At 33.4% G+C, this 22,489-nt stretch overlaps 1 pseudogene; it reads right to left on the bottom strand.

Annotated features, from left to right (window-relative positions):
* Nucleotides 1–20,769: 20,769 nt before the first annotated feature.
* LOC138145619 (WW domain-binding protein 4 pseudogene) lies at nt 20,770–21,920 on the bottom strand (annotated as a pseudogene).
* Between the last annotated feature and the right edge of the window lie 569 nt (nt 21,921–22,489).

Below are 22,489 nucleotides of genomic sequence, written 5' to 3'. Positions count from 1 at the left end.
GGTAGCATGGTTTAGTGAGTAGAAAAAGAACTGGACTTGGGGTCAAGATAACCTTTATTTAGTAAGATTTTTGACACTTACTATCTTGTGACCCTACATAAGTCATCTGACCTCTTAAACAATGAAATGATAGAGGTAATTTATTAATCCAAGAGTTATTTCTTGCATTGAAATAATAGGTCTATTTTCTATGCTATTCCCCAAATTACTGTCATTCTATATTCTTACAATTTTTTCCATGTCCCATTGTCTAACTATCTGACAGACTACCATATTAATTATACTTACTGTCTCACTTTACTACTGCTGTGGAAGCATCCTGAGACACAGGGCCTCTTATTAACTAAATACTCTCTCTGGGCTACACATGAACTAACATGTTTAAGTGCTTTTACTGAATGAACTTTACTAGACTTAAACAAATATAGTATATTAATAATATCATTTCTTAATAATTTCATAAGAAAATGAATTTTCCTTTTTTATAGACGATATGTATTGCCAAATAAATCAACATTCTTTTTTATGTTACTTTCATTTTATTATGTAAATATATGGGCTTGACCAAAAAAATCTATATATTTCCAGCTATTACTGAATTTCCTGAAACAGTTACAGCTCCATGGTTTTGAACTCTGGCATTCCTCTTTCTGATTATAATCTCTAATCCATCTCTCCTGACTCACTTCTTTTAAACCTAAGTTTTAACTTCACCATAACATCTCATATTTTCATCACTCCTGGTTTTGATAGTATAGCAACATACTCTGATTTAACATTCCTTTCTAAATTTAACCCTAGAGTTAACCAAGAAAGCTGTGCACTGTCCTTCATTCATATATACTTTACATGTTTTTTTCTTCTATCATCTTTGAATTGCTATCCCTACCTCTGAATCCACCCTGTTATCCCCCTCTTTGGAACCTACTTTCAAGCTGCCAAACCAGGCTGGAAAAATTCATGTAAGTGTGATGACTGTTGAGTAGAAATCCATGGCATCTAATCTCAATCAGCCCTTATTAATGAATGGTGATCCTTTTAATTTTCCCTAATTCACATTTTTTTCTTATTCTTCACAAGTATTCCCAGCTTTATTTTTTTTCTTAAGCCTTCATTACCATGCTTCTTCCCTTGTCTCAGTTAATGTTCTCACCTTTAAAATTACTGAATAAAATCAAGGCCATATAAATTAAAGTACCTCTTGTCCCCTAGACCACATTCCAAACACTCTTTATCACCCTCTATTCTCTACTCATTTGCTTCAATCTCTAAGGAATAAATGTTAGTGCCCTTAATCTCTATTCCCTTGCAGTACCACTGGAAGTTGAAACAGTTAATCATTTGCTCACCTTCTCTTCTTGAAGTTTTCTCTCTATTGACTTCTTCCCTACTGTCTACAAATTTGGTCATACATTTCCCATTAAAAAAAATCTTCATTGGACCTTGCCATGCCATAAATTCTTACATTACATGATTTTTTGAAACAAATTCCTTAAACAAGACATCTACATTTTGCTTTAATTCTTTAATTTCCTTACTAGCTTCTCTCTTTTTTTTTAACTTTTGGAGGGGGGAAGGCAGGACAATTAGTGTTAATTCATTTGCCCAAGGTCATAAGGCTAGTAAGTGTTAAGTGTCTGAGGCTGGACTTGAACACAAGTCCTTCTGACTCTAGGGCCAGTGTTCTATTCTCTTTGCCACCTAGCCACCCCTAGCTGCTCATATCTTAAACCCTTAAATTCCGATTTGTAAAATTATTTATAGGCCTTATTCTGTCATTGTTTATCTCTGATCTCTCCATTTATAAATTCAGTGGTCTGTGATCAGTCCCATCTTCCTCAACACTAGACAACCACCTCTTTTCACCATGTATTTTGGTGACACTGACCTCTTTGACTGTCCTGCTACCTATCTGACTACTCCTTTTCTTGTTATCATCTATCTTCCACCTTTTAAGCATTAATATCCCCCAATGCTCTAAGCAGGACTACTTTATATTCTACCTTTTAAGTTTTTTCCATTATGAATTCATTTATGGATTCAGTTGTAGGCAGATGACTAGAATCTGTCTACCTATCTATCTAATCTTATCAATCATCTATCATCTATCTACCTATCGTTTCTCCTGTTACTAAACTATATCTATGTTCTAGATGCAATAGTTACATTTGTCATTTCTACCATATGAGTAGCAAAAAATATTTCAGAAGTACTCTGAAATCGCCATAAATGTCTACTCATTTTTCATTGGTTGAGAGTAGTACTATAAGAAATGGAATCCTTCCTGTCCTTTGGGAAATGCTCTCTTGGAATTTTCTTAAAAATTAATGAGTTGTCCTATCAAGAAAGACCATATTGTAGTTATATCATTTAAATGGAAGTTTCATTATCAAGATGGTATATTTTCCATGAAGAAATTGTCTAACAAAGAACTTTCCTAAACAACACAGAAGGACAATAATAATTTACAACAGAGATAAACTAAAACATAGAGGAAGAAATATAATATTCTTATTGAAAATATATGTTGATTTTACCAGTTAGATGATACATTTTTTGTAGTTACTCTGACAAGAAAAATTACTTTCTATCATATATATATGTATATATATACATACATATATGAATTTGCCATTATTTAACAGATGGTTTTTATTGGTAAATAAATCAGTACTCTTTTTATACTGCTTCTATTTGATTATGGGCAAGTATGAATTTTAATAACAAAAAAGTTGACTATTTCCAATTATTACTATGCCTCCAGCATTCTCTTCATTGGTATAAACAGATGTTTTAAAATTGCATACTTCTATGCTTATCTCAGTAAGCAATAGAGAGTTCTCAGAATACTACTGCTGTGCTACAGAATTTAATAGGCCTTGTCATTATTTTTTAGTCCAGTAAAGTCTTCACAAAGAGCCAACTTAAAAAAAAATAGCTTTCAAAAGAGACCTACCTAGGAAATGCCTCATATAGCTGCAATGGGGTTTCATCATTTTGCTTTCATGACAAAGGAAAACAATTTGCATGGAAGTAAGCTTTGAAGTATTTCCTCATAATTCTGAGTTGCTTTATCATTATTATTTATAAAGCATTAGGAAAATCAGTCATGCAGTGTATATTTTCATGTTGCTATCATATAGAACTTAGTTTTTCTTATATATCTGCTAGTATTTTTAAAGGAATAAAGCTCAAAGATCATCAAATCATTAAGCTAAGCATCTGTTTCCCTGTGTTAAATAACTAAAGACCATCATTCTCACATGTACATCCAAATGGAAAGACTAAAAAAATGCTTACACCTTTTCATCCCTACCCATGAGCCAAGAAATTCTATTTGACAATATCATTCTGAAAAAAAATGTTCAACTGAATAATACAATACCATAATATCATGTATTTCAATACTTCCTCTTAATTTTTAACTCAATATGATATTTTCAGGGTCTTAATTTGTGCTTTAACTACTTAGCAGCATAGTTTCTATCTCAAAAATTATCATATCTATTCTGTTTTATTCACTTACCAGGCCAATACCGTTCTTCAGGCCTTTATTACCTGTCACCTGGATCATTGAAATAATCTTTTCATTTTTATTCCTGTTTAGTCTCTACCTTTTTCAGTGCATCCATAGTTAAACTTCCAAAAGCATATTTCTGACCATGTCACCATGTCATTCCATGGTTTAAGAAATTTCAGTTGCTCTGTGTCATTTCTAGGACGAATCATCCCCATAGAATGGCTTTTCAAACATTTCACATTCAGATTCTCACAAACATTTCAAGGTTTATTCCATATATTTGGGAACTCAATGTTCCACCAAAATTGGTTTACTTGTTATCCCCTCAATCTGACATTCTATGAATTTGTCCATTTTATTCACCCACACAGATGCAAACACATTACTAGAATATATCTCCTTCTTAACTCTATTTCTTTTTTGAAGCAATTGGGATTGTGACTTGCCCAGGGTTACACAGCAAGTAAGTGCCTGAGACCATATTTGAACTCAGGTACTTGTGACTTTAGGGTGTGTTATGTCTTTATTACACCAACTAGTACCCCCTCTTAATATTATATTTTAAAATCATTAGTTTCTTTTAAAGGTTCATTTCAGCTGCCACTTCCTACAAAAAAAAAAAAAAAACTTTCACAGTAGATAGAATGTTAGACCTGGAATCAGTAAGACCTGAGTTCAAATCCACTCCCAGATACCAACTAATATGAAACTCTGGACCAATTACTTTACCTCTATTTGCCTCAGTTTCCTGAAGTGTAAACATTGGATCGTTGTATTAACAGCCCCAGCCAAGCTATGTTGTTGAGAAGATCAAAAGAAATAATGTTTGTAAAGCACTTGTCACAATGCAAATTATCTCATATTTACTTCCTTGTTGTTTTATATGCAACAATAGAGTGAAATCTCCTTAAGGGAAGGAACTGATTTTTGGTTTCCCCTTTGTAATTTCAATTCCAATGCTTCACACATAACATGTTCATAATGAATATTTCTTGAATTTTGTTTAATAGTTTGCTCTCAAAATGAGCCATCTTGTTGCTGAAAGATGGATTAACTGTTACTATTCTTTTTTATGCATCAGTTTTATTGCTACTGTTTAAAATTGTGTTTTCTAATGCACTTGAAGCATTTTTACTTTCTTCTTTACTTGATGTTTCCCTTCAAAGTACCTCAAATGGAAACTATAGGAATATAATTTTCTTGCCCACTTTGTTTTGCATTTAGTCCAGCAGATTTGTGCTTCAGAAACTATGACTTCAATGTTGTCTTTATTCTAGGACTTCCTGGTTGGTAATCATGTTTTGATATTTCATATTATTTATGGCCCCAAATCAGAGCTCACAGAATAACTACATAAGTGCAGGGTTAAGTCTGTCTTCATTCCCCCAATGACCAAAGATTGACTAAATCAATGAATGAAGTATTAAGTTTGAAGTACTGTCTAAGTTCTGGGTATATAAATAGTAAGGTAAGATACTCCTTCCTTGCAAGGACTTCACATTGTAATGAGGGAGTCTATGCAAATGGTACATCTCAAATATAATTCAGATAAAAAGTTTTCATGATATTTAAGGTACAGAAACAAAGAAAATGCTAATACTTCTTTATTATCATTTCTTATTTGGTGGGGAGGGGAGAATGTAATTTTATGAACTGGAACCATCTGACAGTGCCAATGGTTTTATTGATAAGATCTTTCTTTTCTAGTTTTTCAATATATGTTGCAGTAACAACCTGAATGAGCAGTTGTCATACTTCATCTTTAGAAGGGATTGATTCTTAGAATGACAGCTGTGGGTTCTGGGTAAGATGCATTGCTATTACCAAAGCTCTTACTTGGGTATTGGGTTCATGGGAATCCCCATAAGGGTCTGAGGAAAAATGGTGGCCAAAGTGGTTATGCTATTTTGACTTTCTTCCAGAATAATAGCTCCCATCTCTTCCATTGTGTACCATGCTTCTTAAGTCAGTCTGTCCTAAATAACCTCTGAATAGTACTTGGTCAGAATGGGTAGATTCTACTCCTTAGGTTTTGATTCCTGGATGGTGCCTGTGAGGACTAACTGGGAAGCAAGGCAGGTGAATTCAGTCTGAACTAATTGTCTAAGGCTAGGTATTCTACATTCTGGAGGATAATTCATCTTGAGATTCTTGCTGCCTCTATTGTGAGCTCGGTCTCCACAGTCTCAGTGTCTTCATCTGTCGAACAGTGACCTTAACCTCACAGGATTGTTGTGAGAATCAAATAAAATAACATATGTAAATGTGCTTTTCAAAATGTGTAATATAAATGCCATTCATGGTATTATTTAGGTCAATCCCGTAATTAACAAATTTCCTCTTCCTTAGATTGAATTCAGAACTTCCTCACCTCCCTCTAAATCTTATCTGATAGAAAAAAATGCAAATGGAAAGGGGAAATAATTCTTCACTATATACAACTGTACAGCCACAATTTTCTCTGTCATTACCTTATCAAAGATCCCTAAAAACTCTCCATCCTAAAAAAAAGGAAAGAAATACTGACTAAAAGCAGTAGTTATTAAACAGTGTATGTATGTGTGTGTGTGCGCGTGTGTATGTGATATAGCCATTAATTATATGATGAAACCTAGTAGACCCTTTTTCAGGGTAGTGTTTTTCAGTATATGAGATAAAATACACAGAATTACAAAGGAAACCAATTACATAGCAAGGGTAATCAAAATAATAAAACAGTCACACACACACATACACCAGGCACATATGCAAGTTCACTTCCTCAGTTTAAGCACTCCTGTTTTCAGGCATCATTTATTATTCTGATAGTGTCAGCATAAGAATAATGTAGGTCTTTTGTAATGGGCCAGGACTATTGTGAATTATCTAGTCATTAAAGTGTATACCTTGAGTCCATTGTCCTCCTTTAGAGTAGCAAATACTACAATCTTTGTTCAAACTTTTCTTACTTATAGAATGTCCTTCCCAACTCCACCTGTCAAAATCCTAAGTTCTTAAGACCCAACTTAATTATATATTACTTCTTGCCTAACACTCCCATTTGTGCTATGTGAACTATTGATTTTCTGAATTCCCACATTGCTTTGATTACACATCTATTTTTGATATTTATTTATGTAGAAGTCTATGGTATTAGACTATGAACTCCTAAAGAGTGTGTAGTATTATTTATTTCTGTATCCTTCAAGGTGCCTAATAGAAATAATAAATATTTGTTGAATATTTGAATTTGTGAGTGAATCAAAAAATCTGCCAAAATATATTTATATTTTATCTCATCCAACTTATCTTCCACACTCCAGAACAACAAATGCCCTATCAGCACATTTTCCCCTCAAACTTTTTGCCAGAGAGCTGAGTATATTTTTTTTCTCTAAGAAATATATAAATTTATTTTTGAAGTGTTTTTGTTTAATTACTTCAGTAATTTAATTAGTGGTCATGAGTTGAAGCCTTTAGCATTGAAAGAGGAGGGATGTTTTAAACCACCACCATTTTGATTGAAATTTAAATTTTTTACTCACAGCTATGCTGTTAAACATCAAATGAAGGATATTTCCTCATTTGAAGTTGTTGCAGTGCATTATGATCATAACATCAAATGAAAGATTATATCACATCCACATTTTTGCAGATTGCTGTGGCCATAAATTTTCTTTTGAGACAATCATTTTCTGTATTGCTAAAAGCATTATATGGATGGAGATATTTTTATGATTGTGAGTAGCCATAAATATGTCAAATATCAGTGTAATCTTTTATTTGACTTGTCTTTTTCTTCATGCTTCAAATATATTTTAAAAACAGATAATATTAAAGAACCATTATCTGGAATAATATTATGTAGTTTAGTAAATTCACAAGATTAAGTGTGTTATGCCAAATAATTTTTCCCATGATAGTTATAAAAAGCAGAAAAAACCACTAGTAGCAGAGCAAATATGAAGGTAAGAAAAGCTCCTAGATATGTATTTTATCCTCTTTGCATAATTTTGTGAAATTTAAAATCAGACTTTAAATGTGGATTTTACCACATTTTCTCATCCTCAAGACTTGGAAATAGGGCCTACATTATTTTTTAAATACAGGGAGGAGATTGTCAAATTTCAGCATGCTCAGCAATTATAAGCATGCAACCAATTAAATGAGTAAAAGGTAAGGAGAAAGAGTTCCTCCCACTGGAATTCTTTGGGGTAAACTTTTGGGATCTCTGAGCCCCATAGGAGTTCTGTCCTTCAATGTAAAAAAACAAAATATGTGTATGGTTCTCTGCTGAAGGCAGCTACTGTGCAGTGGCAATAACTAATGAAGAATAGAAGATATCTGTTTTCTCATGGATTAGTGTTTGTGCCAAGGCGACACAGTTGTGTGTGTTTGTGTGAGATATAACCTTTAATTGTGTAATGAAGCCTGTTAGACCCTTTCTCAGAGTAATGTTTTTCTTTTTAGAAATAATTTTTTGAGAAAGAGTTTGAGTCCCTTGAAAGGGCTCAAAGTAATTTTTTTTAAATTGTAAAAACATATCACATCATTATTGTTATCATTATTACAGTAGAAGTGTAAATGATTTACTTTAATTTGGCTATAAAATTCATTTTATTTATAGGGGAATTGTGAAAATATTTTATAATTATCAAGTGCAAAGTAAACGTGATTTTTTCAAAAAATATTTGCATCAATACTACCTATGAAATTAGAAAGGATCTTAAAAAAATAAACACTTCACTTTTTTATTTACCTGAACCGAAGTTTTAAACTGAAAGGTATTGAAGGAATGTTCATGTTCCCTATCCTTTGATAATGAATTTATAGTTAGAATAGAAATTCATTTTTTGAAGTATTCATGCCTTTAACACATGAACTTTACTTCCATGTTCTGAAGTACTGGTTACCTTAACAATTCACAGACTTAATAAGAAATTTCTCTAAAATATCCATAAGTTTCTTTATTCCTCTAACTTCATGATTAAACAACCAGACTAGCACAAGTCTGATGAAGAGAGCAGTGCTAAGGAGGTGAGAAGAGCTGATCAAGAGACTGAGAAGGGGCTATTAGAGGTGGTATTGTTTACCTGGATTTTTTTGTGTTCATTCTTACTAGCTGCATTAATTTTCTTCTTTGCCAATATCTGACAATTCGTCATGAACAGAAAAGGAAAAAATACCATCAGGTAAGATATTGTGGTAAGGAGAGTCATTTAGATAATTTAAAGATTTCAAGTCTTTTCATGTTAAATGTACTTCTTTTTTATTGATAGCAATGAGTTAAATATGCTATAGAAAAAATTGTCAATATTAACCTACTTTAAAGAGTTCATAATTCAAAGTAAGGGGTATTTTCTTCATGACAGTATGTCCAAGTGTTTAATGAAATGAAATTATCACATAATGAAAATATCACATAATGGGAGACCAGTTAAAATGAAGTCAATTCTATTGATTTAATAATATGAAAAATTAAGATAATTTTGTTTTAAACTTTCTTACCTATGAGATATATAGGGTAGACAATACAAACAATTCAAAGCTTAGCAGTGATCTATGTTAGTTATCTTGGTAACATTTTACTGATTTGCCATTCAGCCATCTTCAGCATCAACTATCCCAAAATGGCCAAAATCAGAAATGAACAAATAAAAATCAATGAAAAACAAAAACGGAATTTAAAACATACATGAATTTTACTCCTAGAAGGTTCATTGAGACTTTGATTTAGAGACAGCTTTTTCTGATGAAAAATATATATTTTTCAATTAATATGTATTTATGTTTGATCCATTCTTTTCCCTTCCATTAAACAAAAATAGCAATTAAAAATGCTTTTAAGAAAAGTGCATAGCAAATAAAGTAAATTACCTCATTGAAAGTCTACTTTAGGCGGCCAGGTAGCACAGTGAGTAAGAGCACTGGCCACAGTGTTGGGATGAATGACTTGGAAATCGAATCTAGGCTCAGATCCTTAGCACCACACCCAGAAATAACTGGCCATGTAACCTTGAGCAAGTTACTTAACCCCTGTTGATTAAAAAAAAAGAAAAAAAAAGGTCTACTTCCTCTTAAGTTATATAGAGTCCTAAAATAATAATTGAAAGAATCTTTAATGGAAGAGAGGAGCTAATACAGAGAGACAGTATGAAATACTGGATTTAAGGGACAGGAGAAAAATTAAAAACTGAACAATAGCCAAAAAGAAGAGTAGGCTAGGTTCATTTGATATATAATGAGTGTTCTAATCTATCTAAATTTCCTCTGAAAAAAAATTACTATATATGGCACAATAAAATAGTTGATATCACTTAGTAAAATCACAAATCATCAGGAATCTACTATGTTATTTTTATTATCCTTTATTTTTTTAAAGAGCAGAATAGTAATGTATTTGAGAAAGATTTGGGGGCAGCTAGATAGCACAGTAGCTACAGCACTGGAGCAAGACTCAGGAATACTTGAGTTCAAATATGTCCTCAGACGCTTGACATTGCTAGCCATGTGAACCTGGGCAAAACACTCAATCCCAAATGCCTTGCCAAAAGAAAAAAAAAGATTTTCATGAAAAATTGTTAAAGAAAATTGTTCCATTTCTAAAAGGAATAAATCCTCATGTATACATGGAAAAATGTTTATGTATTATTGTACAAAAATGTGTATCTACCAGAGGTTGTATTAAATTAATATGTTCTCTCTGTGTGTCTCAATTTTTCTTTCTTTTTCTCTCACTTTCTCTAGCTCTCTCTCACTCTCATAAATGAAGTCTCACAAACACACACACACACACGCACACACACACACACACACATATATATATATATATATATATATATATATGTATGTATATGTATATTTTACCCAGAATCTAAATTCAGTATTTCACAAATCACTGTTTTCCTATTACCCAGAAATTAATGGAACACCATCACATATGTATCACATTTATACCCTCCTGCTGGCATAAATATAGTCATCATTAGAAGTAATACACTTATTCTAATGTTTCATTCTAAATAAATTTTTAGCTCTTCTTTTGAAAGGACCATCAAAACCACCCAAGGATATTAATTCATCACTTTTTAAATGCAACTTCACAACTTTCTAAATGGAACTTTAGCTATTATCCACTTTGATCCTCCATCTAATTCACCAAAATTTCCTCTGAATTACTCTTGTTCATGTCTAAATATCGAATTCACCCTCAAAGTGGAAAGATTTACTACCACTGTGGCCATTTAAAAGCATATGGTGCAAGCACCACTGATCTAAATACCATGCATGGAGTCACGAGTTCTTTTGATATTAGAAGAGATATAGTGAGAACCACTGCAATTTATGTAAAAGCTTAAAATTTCAATTGAAAGAGGGGAGAAACATATTAAGACATTGGTGCTGCATGTATAGTCCATATCAAAGCACTTGCTTTTAGTGAGGAGAGAGAGAATTTGGAATTAAAAATTAAGAAAAAAAGGAACGCTATGAATTGTTCTTATATGTAAATGGAAAAAAAGTATTAAATTTAAAATTTAAAAAAGCTTATGACTATTGATTGCCTCTCTCTCACTACCCCCTCACCTCCAGTAGGTAAATAGTAGCTTCAGGAGATATACTAGAAGATCATAATCATGTTCTCTTAAAATAATTTGTGTTGTTAATTCCATGCTGATCAAGTTGTCATTATTCCCTAGTTCTATTCAAATATTGTAAACTCAGTGAGGTCTTCACTAAATTTTATTACTTCTCTTGATACCTACTACAATACTGCCCTATATTTAGGAGATGCTTATTATTTAATTGTATGTGAAATTAAATTACTTATGTCTTTCATCTGGAATGAACTTTTGACCCTCATAGGAATGAAGATACACATCAGCATCCACCCAATGTTAGATATTTTGATTTACCAAGATAGTAGACCAAGAATACTCTGTATTCTGCACAAAATTATCTGTTGCTTCCTCAGAAGGTTTAAACCTAGTTTTTCTGCCAAAGAAAAAGACTATAGACCGACGAAATAGAACATTTTGTTTTTCTTCACATTGAATAGCCCTTTCACATAACTTCTATTCATTGTAGAGAAAAGTAACTTTAGTTCTTAAAGGCTATATCAAAGAAAACAGAAGTACTGTTAGGTTTCCCTACTATCAAGTTAAAGGTAAGAGATGGTATCTTCTCACCAAGTATCAGACTCAAATTTAGTCAGACTCATCCCCAGAAAGATGGGCATTAGGCAGTGAGTTAGGCCACGGTGTCCTACTTAAATAGACAAAAATATAAGTGGAACTTAGTGCAGTGAAGCCTGTTTCCACTTTCACATAGAAAGGGGCATCAGAGAATGTTAAAACTCTCAGAGTTGAGGTCATGACATATATAAGCATACAACTATGTTTGCTTTAGCTATTGTCATATCAAAGTAACCACAAAAGCATAACATTTGAGGGTTCTGCTCTGACATGCATAGCCATGTGTTCCTCAATCTGCCTCCTCCAAAGTCAAATCTATAAATCTCAGGTGACCTCTAACTGAGAATTTTGTTTCCTCTGTTGCTTGTCTCTTAGAAAACTGTCCTTGTTAAGTAGCTGCTGCCAGTGATGTCAGCCTGAGGCATCAAGTGTATGAAAGCGCATGTGATTTGGGCATTGTTGGTTTTGGATCTTGGCATTTCATTTAGAATGTACTCCCCATGGTGTGTTTGATTGGTTTGAATGACAAGGGAATGATGTTTCTAAAATCCCTAAGCAATCAGAGATCAAAGAATGAAAATGTGTAGCAGTGTCAGTAAAATTCTGAGTAAGAATGAAAACTCACTTTACAATATCTTGGCTGCATCAAAGTGTCTTCTGAGAATTTGGTATAATTTTTGATCAATTATGTTTTAATGAGTCTGATAGATCATTGGTTTAAAAAATAGGCTTATGGAAACGTAAGGAGGAAGCAGCAAATGGCTTTGCAGAATGGGGTCCATGTGCCTAGCAAATCCCTGGACTATTACCATGGTAAAGCAAAAGATCTGAGAAGTTATGGATGCTGACATGAATCTCATTTCTCTGAACGGAGAAGGCTCATTTCATATATTATGACAAGATCGAATTTAGGAAACAAATGAATAGTTTCTTCAGAAAGAGTATTCCTTAGAAATAGCCTAGCAATTAACTTCTTTCTGAGAGATTTAGGCAATAAATAATGAAGATTACTATAAATGTGACATTATGGCTGGTAGCTACAACTCAGACATTCCTTTAGTTGCCGCTCTCTGGGAGGCAGAGAATAACCTGTTATATTTGCTTTGGTTTTATTCATTACATGGTATTGGTGCTGCAGAATGAGAGGGAGTCATTTCTCACCCAGCTCATGGAGTCTCATTTTTACAGGGAGTTACATGGAATTAAATGCCCCAATGAGTATTCAATGGTCAGAGAGCCCCTCATCTCATCAGCCAGATCCATCTTCCCAGACACTCAGATTCCTTTAGAACAATGCATTTTCCAGATAAATAGTGTAAAGTACCTAGCTATATAATTCTTAAGAACAAACATTCCTATAAATGAACAAGAAAGATAGTGTACAAATATTACTTATCCCTTGTCTTTTCTGAATCTTTCTCCTTTACGCTGTAGTAGAACCCAGCCCTGCACACTTTGAATTCTAATTCGTTTTTGTGAAATAAAAAAAAGGCAACCATAGCAACAACAACAAAAAAAAACTTTTGGAAGTTCTCTTTTCTCCTCACATCTGCTTCTTGGGGAGGTGGGGAACGGTTGGACTTGTAAGCTTGTACTGAACTATATAGGGACTGAGCTAAATTTTGAACTTAATCCCTTCCATATCCCCAGAGTAAGAGGTGGTGAACAGAATTGAACCAAAAGCCTTTGCAACAAGTATTAGGGGGTGGTTATATATCTCTTATAACTTTGAAATACATATTCCTTTTTAAAATCTAATCTCTTGTGGTTAAACGGAACTGGGCTTCAGGGGACTCAAACCTATAATTGAAGAACACAATCAGAAGAGGCTAATGGAAGCCCCACAGATCTGTAGAGTTGGAATGAATTATAACACAACTGGAATTCAGGCAGAGGAGGAGTATGTGCGAAGAGGTGAGAAGAAGGACAGAGCAATGAGTACTGTATCCTAATATTGAGGTTGTTTCTGTTGTTTTTGAGTGACATATTTCATTTGTCTTAGATCTTTTCATGTTGTTTTACAGAAGGAAAACAGAGGAGTGGAGAGCAGGGCAGCCCTTTTCATCTGTTTTGGTATCCAGGTGAAGGGACATTTTTTTCTATGTGATCTATACTGAATGGACAGCCCAGAATCCCAGAGTGAAAAAAAAATGGCTGGCATAATCCATTTAGCTCAGATATAGTTAGACTAGCTTTGCATTTATCTGGATTGAAGAGAACTGCTATTCACATGAAGAGCTTAATCTTTCTAAATACCCTTTTGAAGATGATGGCTAATTGAAAGAGCTTATAAAGGCAATATTTAAGTAGAGAAAAGAAGATTTTCCCCAGGTGATAAGTCCTAAGGATCAACAACCAAGTGGTGAGCAGAGAAGCAGTTTCATATGGCAAGGGTGTTTTAGAATGGATCAAAACACTCAAAGCTAAAGTCTTGATTTGTGAGTTTTACTATGCACATTCATTTTTGTCAGTCACTTACTTCTACAGTATGTTCCTCTAAGTGTGTTTCTTTCTCTTCACGGTAGCGATTAAGTACATTGATGCTAGGGTGTGATTTCAGTTTATATTTGTATTGTAATATATTTTGTTACAAGTACATTTGCTTTAATGTATTAATATCCATAATGCCCCTTTTTCATGTACATTATTATTTGTCTAATGGCTCAATTAACATTAAAAAGTTGTTACTGTGAGTGACTGGGTGTGTTGATAGAAAAATCATTGGAAAGTGACTCAAGATTTAGGTTGTGAGTAGAGTCACACCTCAACAAGTCGATGAGATAGTTTGAAAATAGCCATGTGGTGGTGAATTATCTCAAGCTATATTCACCCTATTAGTGTGAGAGCAGGATGAAGAAATAAGCAAAACTCAGGGAAAGAGTAGGAATGTCCAATACATCAAAATTTCAGGTGGAAACCCTATTGCATAATAAATAATAAAGCCCTCTAAACTGGTTTTATATTTTCATAGGAAAGAGGTTTTTATTCCTTTTCTATCATAGTGTTGTGAACAAATTTTAAAGGCCAGCATTCATTTTCTTCAACCTGCATGTAGGAATGATTATGCCTCTGATTCTCCAAAAGAGGGTATTAGAGGCAATGTCATAAAATGGTTAGAGCATTAGAACTTTTTGAATCAGAGAACTTCAGTTTAATCCAAGTTATGTCACTTATTATGTGGGTGACCTTGGATAAGTCACTTACTTATCTCATCAGGTTTTTCATATATAAGGTCCCTTACAATTCAAAGTTATGATATGATAATTTTTTGAAGGTTGAAAATTTCTTTTTACAAATTTAGATGTAAATAACAAGCACAAGGAAATAGTAAAAAAATCATAGTTGTTGTGGTGAAATAAAAATATCCCCAAGTGAACAAAATCTATCACCTACCAGTCAACTCTCAAAAAATGAGTCTTCTCACTTCTCTAGTATGAGCTTTAAAGATTGAAATACAGTCAATTCCTATGCCCATAACTGAAGTTCTTCCAGTTTGATAGAAACTCATTCATTTGTATTTTGCTGTAGAACCTGTAGTCACCAATAAAGGAAATGGGAAATGGAAGATGAAGTGAAAGAAGAGAAGTGGACACTCAGCTAAGCACACACACAAACACACACAAAAACACAGATAAGCACACATACACACATATAATATATATTATATATAATTTATTATATTGGTGTGTTTTGTGTATAATTTGATCCTTACAACAACCCTGTGAGGAATGTGCTAATATTACCCCCAAGTTTTATTTGAAGAAACTGAGACAAGCATGATTAAGTGATTTGACCTGGGTCATATGGGTAGTAAGTACTGGGAGACCGGCTTTGGACTCAGATCTTCTTTATTCAAGTTGCATACTACTTTCCTCTTCCTCTTCATTACCTAGTATTTTACCTAGTATTTTAATTGAGTATACTGCAGTATCAGTTTGAATTGATATAAAGAAAGGGATTGGAACTGTGATTTTATTGAAATAGTCTTCTCTCTGGGTAAGCACACACACAATTATTACAGTGTCTGCAACATATTAAAAACTTAAAAACTTAATATATGTTCACTGACTGACTGCCTCACTGCTTTAGATTTATTATTGTTAATAATTGACATCACATTCAAGAAACAAACCTATAGATTAAAATATATCTAAAATATTTTCCTAAATGTTAAGAGCTTATAGTTGATCACTGAAGATGACTTTCTACTTCTAAACACATGATTTTGATTTTTCCAAAGTGATACATTAAAAAAAAATAATTTACCTTCTCAAATATCATTGATCAGAAATAATAATAATCTCCCTTTATACAAATTGCAGTAATTTTCAAGACAATAGATAAAATTCATGATCATTTTCTCCAAATTGATTTTTGAAATTAGGGGTTAGAGTCCACTAGAGAACCATGGTGCAACATGAAGTTATGTGTTATCAACAAATTAGAGGATGGAAATAAATATCACATTACAATTGCCCTATAACAGCTAATAGAGCCTCACCTACGATTAACTTTCAACCCTTTTGATTTCTATCATCTTCCTCTGGTCTGTACATTCATAGTTCAAGAGGATAAGAGAGGTGAGGAGAGAGGCCAGGTATTAGACTCTTAAGGCTATTAGAACTGAACAGCTACAGAGCAGATATTTCAAATGTAACTTTAGGACCCCTGACCATCCCAGTCTACCTAATCTGTGCCACCACATCAGCTTGTTGCATATGAGAAAGAAATAACAAGTTGTACATAGTAGAATTATAGTTTCCTATGCAATAATATTTTCATTGTACATTTATGAATAATTATGTAATTGTAATTGTAAAAATTATAAGAATTATTTATTCCATAAATTAAAAATAATATAAAATAAAAAAATTGCATGTGGGCAGTAGTGTTGCCAGTCAGCACTAGCTATACTCAGTAGCAGCAAATGGTTCCCTTTAATCTCTTTCTGATCAGTTGTCTGATCCTTTTAACATCTCTGGGCTGAGAGTTATGAGAGCTTCTGTTATGAGGCTGCCTCCAAAACCCACTGCAGGAGCTTCTGTTATGTTCTGACCTTCATCTGTCATGCTTTTGCAGACCTCTCTTCTAAGCCTCCTATGTTTTTGTAACCTGAATAAACACTTCCTTCTGAAGTTTTGTTGACTCTGCCATTCCAAAGTTTGATTTTAGGCATTATTTTAAATTTGTTTGGAAGGCAATGGTGGGAGAGTTCATTTGGGTACTTGCCTGTACTTTGCATTTTGACTTTGTCTCCCTTTGTAAATTCTTGAAGCCTAATACAAGAATCAGTCATTTAAGCTGACATCCTACCTCTCCCTACCATTTAATTTTCTGATTTTTTTTAGGCATAAATATATTAATTTCCAAACAAAGTACTGGGGGAATAAAGTTTAAATTGATATTGTTTGTGGGTAAATTTTTTCTCTTCCTCCTTCTCTTTCTCCTCTTCTTCCTCCTCTTCCTTCTTCTTGTTCTATACAGGGACACCATTGTTTTGATCCCTTTACAAAGACTTCAATCTGTTTCTCTAGATAGAGCTTTTTTTATTGTCACACAGAAGGGGCTCAATTTAAAAAATAATGAAGTTATTTAAATTGAGTTCAAATGTTTTCATATGGATGAAGGAATACATTTGTTTTACTTTGGTGAATGGTATAAAATTGGGACTAATAAGAGGAGGAGCCAAGAAGACAGAGAAAAGGCAGCCACTTGCCTGACCGCTTCCCCAAACTCTTCTTAATACCTTTAAATAATGCCTTAACATGAGTGGCAGAAACCAAAAAAAGGATGGGGTGAAATAATTTTTCAGTCAAAGACCACTTACAAGGTTGGCAGCAAAGATCTGTTGCACCTGGGTGAGAATGGAGCACAGTCCAATACAGGCCATGCCAGCATAGATCAACAAACCAGAAAAAAGCCTTGGGAGCCACTGAATCAGAAGTGGCAGGGGCTGCTTCTGGAGCTCTCAAAGCACAGACAGTGAGGGAGTTGAACAGCTGATCAGAAGGGGATTACAGCTGACTTTTTGCTGGCACTGGGGGCAGGACTCTGTTACGTTGCTTGTGGTTAGATCTCAGTCACAGTGCAGGGTGGCAATCCCAGAGTGAGGAGGAGCACTAGGACAAAAGAGCTTGTGACTGCAGTGGATCAGGGACCCTTGTCACAATTCCAGGACAGAAAAGAGTGCTTGTGGTCACTCACAGACCAGGAGAGTAGTAAACACATCCCTCCTTAGAGCATGCTGAGAGAACTGAAAACTAACAGGTCCCTAGAAGTATCAGCTGCATGAACCACTGAATAATGGGATAGAGCACCCTCGAAATTGAGAGCAGAAGTCCACTTTAACAAAAACTTAAAAGTCAAAAAATAGACTGGGAAAATGAGCAAACAACAGAAAAACATTCTGAACCTAGCAAGTTACTACAGTGACAAGGATGATCAAAACAAAAAACTTAGAAGAAGATTACAAAGTCAAAGCTCCAACCATCAATTCCTCTAAGAAAAATAAAAGTTGGTCCCAGGCCATGAGAGAGCTCAAAAATGATTTTGAGAATCAAATAAGAGAGAAAAAAGAAAAATTGAGAAGAAAAATGTGAGTGAGGCCATAAAATCATGAAAAAATATTTAACAGCTTGGTAAAGGAGACAAAAAAATAACTGAAGAAATTAACACCTTAAAATAACAGAATAAGCCAATAAAAGAAGCACAAAAATTCACTGAATAAAAAAAGGTCCTTAGAAAGCAGAATTGGTGAATGTTAAAGGAAGTACAAGAACTCACTGGCAAAATAATTCCTTAAAAATTAGAATTGAGCAAAAGCAAGCTAAATAATTTATGAGAAATCGTGAAGCAAAAAAAATGAGTAAAAAAAGAAGACAATGTGGAATATCTAATTTGAAAAAAAAGTTTCTGGAAAATAGACCAAGAAGAGAGAATTTATAAGATTATTGGACTACCTGAAAGCCATGATCAAAAAAAAATGTAGATGCCATCTTTCAAGAAATTATTAAGGAAAACTATCCTGACATTCTTGACCAGAGGGTAAAATAGAACTTGAAAGCATTCACCAATCACCTCCTGAAAGAGATCTCAAAATGAAAACTTCCAGGAATGTTATAGCCAAATTCCAGAGCTCCCAGGTCAAGGAGAAAATACTGTAAGTAGCCATAAAGAAACAGGTTAAGTATCGTGGAGCCAAAATCAGGATAACACAAGATTTAGCAGCTTCTACATGAAGGAACTGGAGGGTTTAGAATATAATATTATGGAAGGCAAAGGATCTAGGATTATAATCAAGAATCACCCAGCAAAACTGAGTATATTCCTTCAGGGGTAAAAAAAAAATGGCTATTCGATGAAATAGAACACTTTTGAGCATTTTTTAAAAGAGAACAGAGCATTCTTTAATTAGAGGGAAACTAAACAGATCCTTTAAGATTAACTAATCATATTTTCTTTGTAATGAAGACATTTCAATCACAGGTAAAGGAATTAGTAGTTATCATGGATTTAAATTTGATGGCATTTTAAAAATTATAATGGGAAAAAGCTAACATTTATCTAAGTATTTTAAGATTTGTAAACCTCTTCATATTTACTATCTTACTTTAGCCTTGCAAAAACTCTGTGAAGTAGGTGCTCCTACTCCTTTTATAGCTAAGGAGATAAAAATCATCATAAGTTTAGTAACTTGTCCAGCATAAAGCTAGCTCTGAGGAAGGATTCAGCCTCACATCTTTGACTCCAAGTCCAGAAATGCATGTACTGTGGCACCCAGCTGCCCCCAAAGGCAATATTAAAAGCAGATAACTGACAAATAAAATACGCGATGTTGAAAACAAAAAAACAAAAAAGAATTCTCAGACCTCACTTTCTTTAAATTGGTAAACATTTGGTATATTTTTTATTATCTACTATTGATATACATTTAAAATGTAAAAAAATACGAATAAATTGGAGCTTTTTAGAACTTCTTTTTTAATATCAACAGATAATTTGGAAAACTTGGTTGACTAAAGCAATGTTTAATACTCTAAGAATGTTATACCTGCATGTGTCTTAAGGTCAAGTTTTCCTTAGGGTAAGGAGCTTTGCTACATTAACATTTAGAAGAATTTTTTTAAAAGGCAAAAGTTATTTACTTTTGAAATGTATGTTACATTTATAAGAAGTCATGGGCTTCAAAAACTAAAAAAAAAAACTTAAATTATTATTATTGTTTTTATATTCCTTAATTTCAGGGATATAACCTGCATATGATTTCTTGAAGTTGTAGCATCTATAATGTGGATTGTAATTGATAAAGGCCCTTTTGAGATCTACCCGAATGTGACCAAATAACATAAATAGAATGCTGCTGTATTCTGACTCTATTATTTGTCCAATTGGGTAAAGAGGCAAAGACTAAAATGGATTTCTTTGCCATGAGAGGCAGGTAGTTTGTGTAAAGCTCTAAAATGATTCCTGATGTTTGTAAAATACAAAAATGGAAACCATAAAAAACCTCAACCAAATGGAAAACTTCCCAAACCATAGAAGATTTGCATAAAATGAAGATAAAATCACTACTTTGTGTTTTTAAGTTTTTCAAAACAAACTAGTGTTTAATTCATATACATATATACTGTCAACATGAAAGAAAACCATTATAGAAAATTAAATACTGTCGAATTCATTGAAAATGTAGCTTCAAAGTTTGACTTTTTGTTTGGTTGCGTTTTTTTAGGGATGAAGAGAAGCTATTCCACAAAGCTAATATTTATATACTGTTTTAAGATTGGTAATGGGAAAATTTCACTAGTTTCAAAAATCAAGCAGAAAAAAAGAAATTTCTTATTTTCTGAAAGTCAAAGGTCACCTTCTAAAAGCGTCTTATTTAAAATCAGTGTGTGAAAGTAGAAGTTGCCCCTAACCTTACTGAAGATTAGAGCTTTAATAGCTTTTAAGCTATAGATAACTATTAAATTAAGCCACTGAAGCTTATAATTGCACTTAGAACTTTGGGATGCCCTGTGTAGGAGTTAAAGACTCTAAGAGGTATCCTTTCAATTTTTTTTTCTGGGTCACAAAAGATCATTATTTATCATATTCTTTTTGCCTTAAAATTCTAGACTTTTCATTATGAAATCTTTTTTTTTTTTGAATACTGGGATTATTTCTTTTTCCACATCTCTGAGAAAAGAGACTGTTTTTTCTTTAAATTTCACTTTTGGGTCCCCACTCATGTCAGCAACTGGAGCTCATATGTATTCATCCTTTGTACTTGGAAGTTCCAAATCTGTCTTCACATAGGGTTTATCCTTTTTATTAATTCTTTCCATTCCTCGTAAGGATTTGGCTTTTTAAGAATTCTCAGTTTTTCTTTTAATGGACCTGATGAGTATTATTCCTAATCACCATCACTTTTTTTCCCTTTCTTTGATTCAGTTTCAGTTTCTTCATCATGATCAAGTTTTTTTTTTTTTCCCTAAACTATATTTTTGGATTTTGTACTTCGGTAGAGGTTTCTGATTTTTGCTCTTCTTCTCTTTCGTGTATTTCACTGAAATGGCTATCTGAATCAGATGATTTTGATTTGGCTGGGTCATCAATTGCTTCAGTACTATTACTGGAAAGGGGCTCTATAACTCTTGAACAAAAACCTGAGACTTCTCCTATTTGGATTCATCCATTTCTGTATTATAATAAGTGTAAGTATATTCACTTAAACTTTTACCCGAAGACGCATTGCTGTTTTCTTACTAAATTTTCCTTGGAATCCTTCATGTTTCTCCCACTGAGATTCTCCTGTGATGATATTATAATAGTTAATGATAACCCAAAGGAGACATATCTTCTACCCATTTGGAAGCTGCTACTGAATCTATATGGGAAAATTCTTTTTCTCCTCTTTTCCTTCTTCTGATTTGATATGGAGACAGGTGGGGGAGGTTCTGGTTACTTGTGGTGGTTTAGATTCTGTAACACCTGAACTTATTCCAAGCCTTCTCAAATCTGCTTGGTATGCTTTTAGGGCAGCTCTCTCCATTGCTACAACCGCCTTTGATGCTTTTTCCTCTTCTTTTGCCTTCTCTAGGCTTTTCTGTTAATCTCACTGATTCTTTTAGCCACATTTCCCTTGTGGTTCTTTCCCTGTTATTGAAATTCCAGAGTAGGCCTATTGTCACTATCCAGCACTTGCAATAATCACAGAATTTCTTTGGTTGTGATTGGCAGCAGTCCACCATGGTGGTTGCAGCTACTAGGGCTCCACCCTCACATTCTAGGTTGGTCAGCACATGCTAGGGTCATTGGACCCTGCCAGCCTTGAGGCACAAGGTGGCTGGAGAATTAGCAATCCTCAATTTTTTGAAAATATCTGATAAATCCTAATAAAGGACAATGAATTAATTATAGTTCAAAATAAATAAATTGATTATTAGATAGGATTATATGACATGAAACATTTCAAATATGAGAAATTAGTTTTTCCAAATTATTTACTTATTACATTATATTATAATAAAATTCAATTATTCAATTGGAACATGTTTTTCTTAGCCTGAACTTGTTATTATGAAGCTTATCTTCTTAAATGATTTTGTAAAATCCCATCAAGATAAGTGTAAGAAAACTACCAACTTGAAGAGAAACTAATATTCAAAATGGCTAGCTCATTAGGTAGAATGATTTGTTTTAAAATTTTTTGAAAAGGAAGCATAACCTAAAATTAACCATGTCAATTAAAATGTTTAGGTATTAAGAATAATGGTACTTGTTTTCCTCCTAATTCTCTTGATGAGTTCCAATTAGTAGC

Source organism: Petaurus breviceps, unplaced genomic scaffold (assembly GCF_028583685.1).
Source record: "Petaurus breviceps papuanus isolate PSGF00001 unplaced genomic scaffold, PetGlider_PUasm1.0 90743, whole genome shotgun sequence".
In the NCBI taxonomy this organism is placed as follows: domain Eukaryota; kingdom Metazoa; phylum Chordata; class Mammalia; order Diprotodontia; family Petauridae; genus Petaurus; species Petaurus breviceps.
Note: the sequence above shows the minus strand (reverse complement) of the source record. Positions and strands in the feature narration are given on the sequence as shown.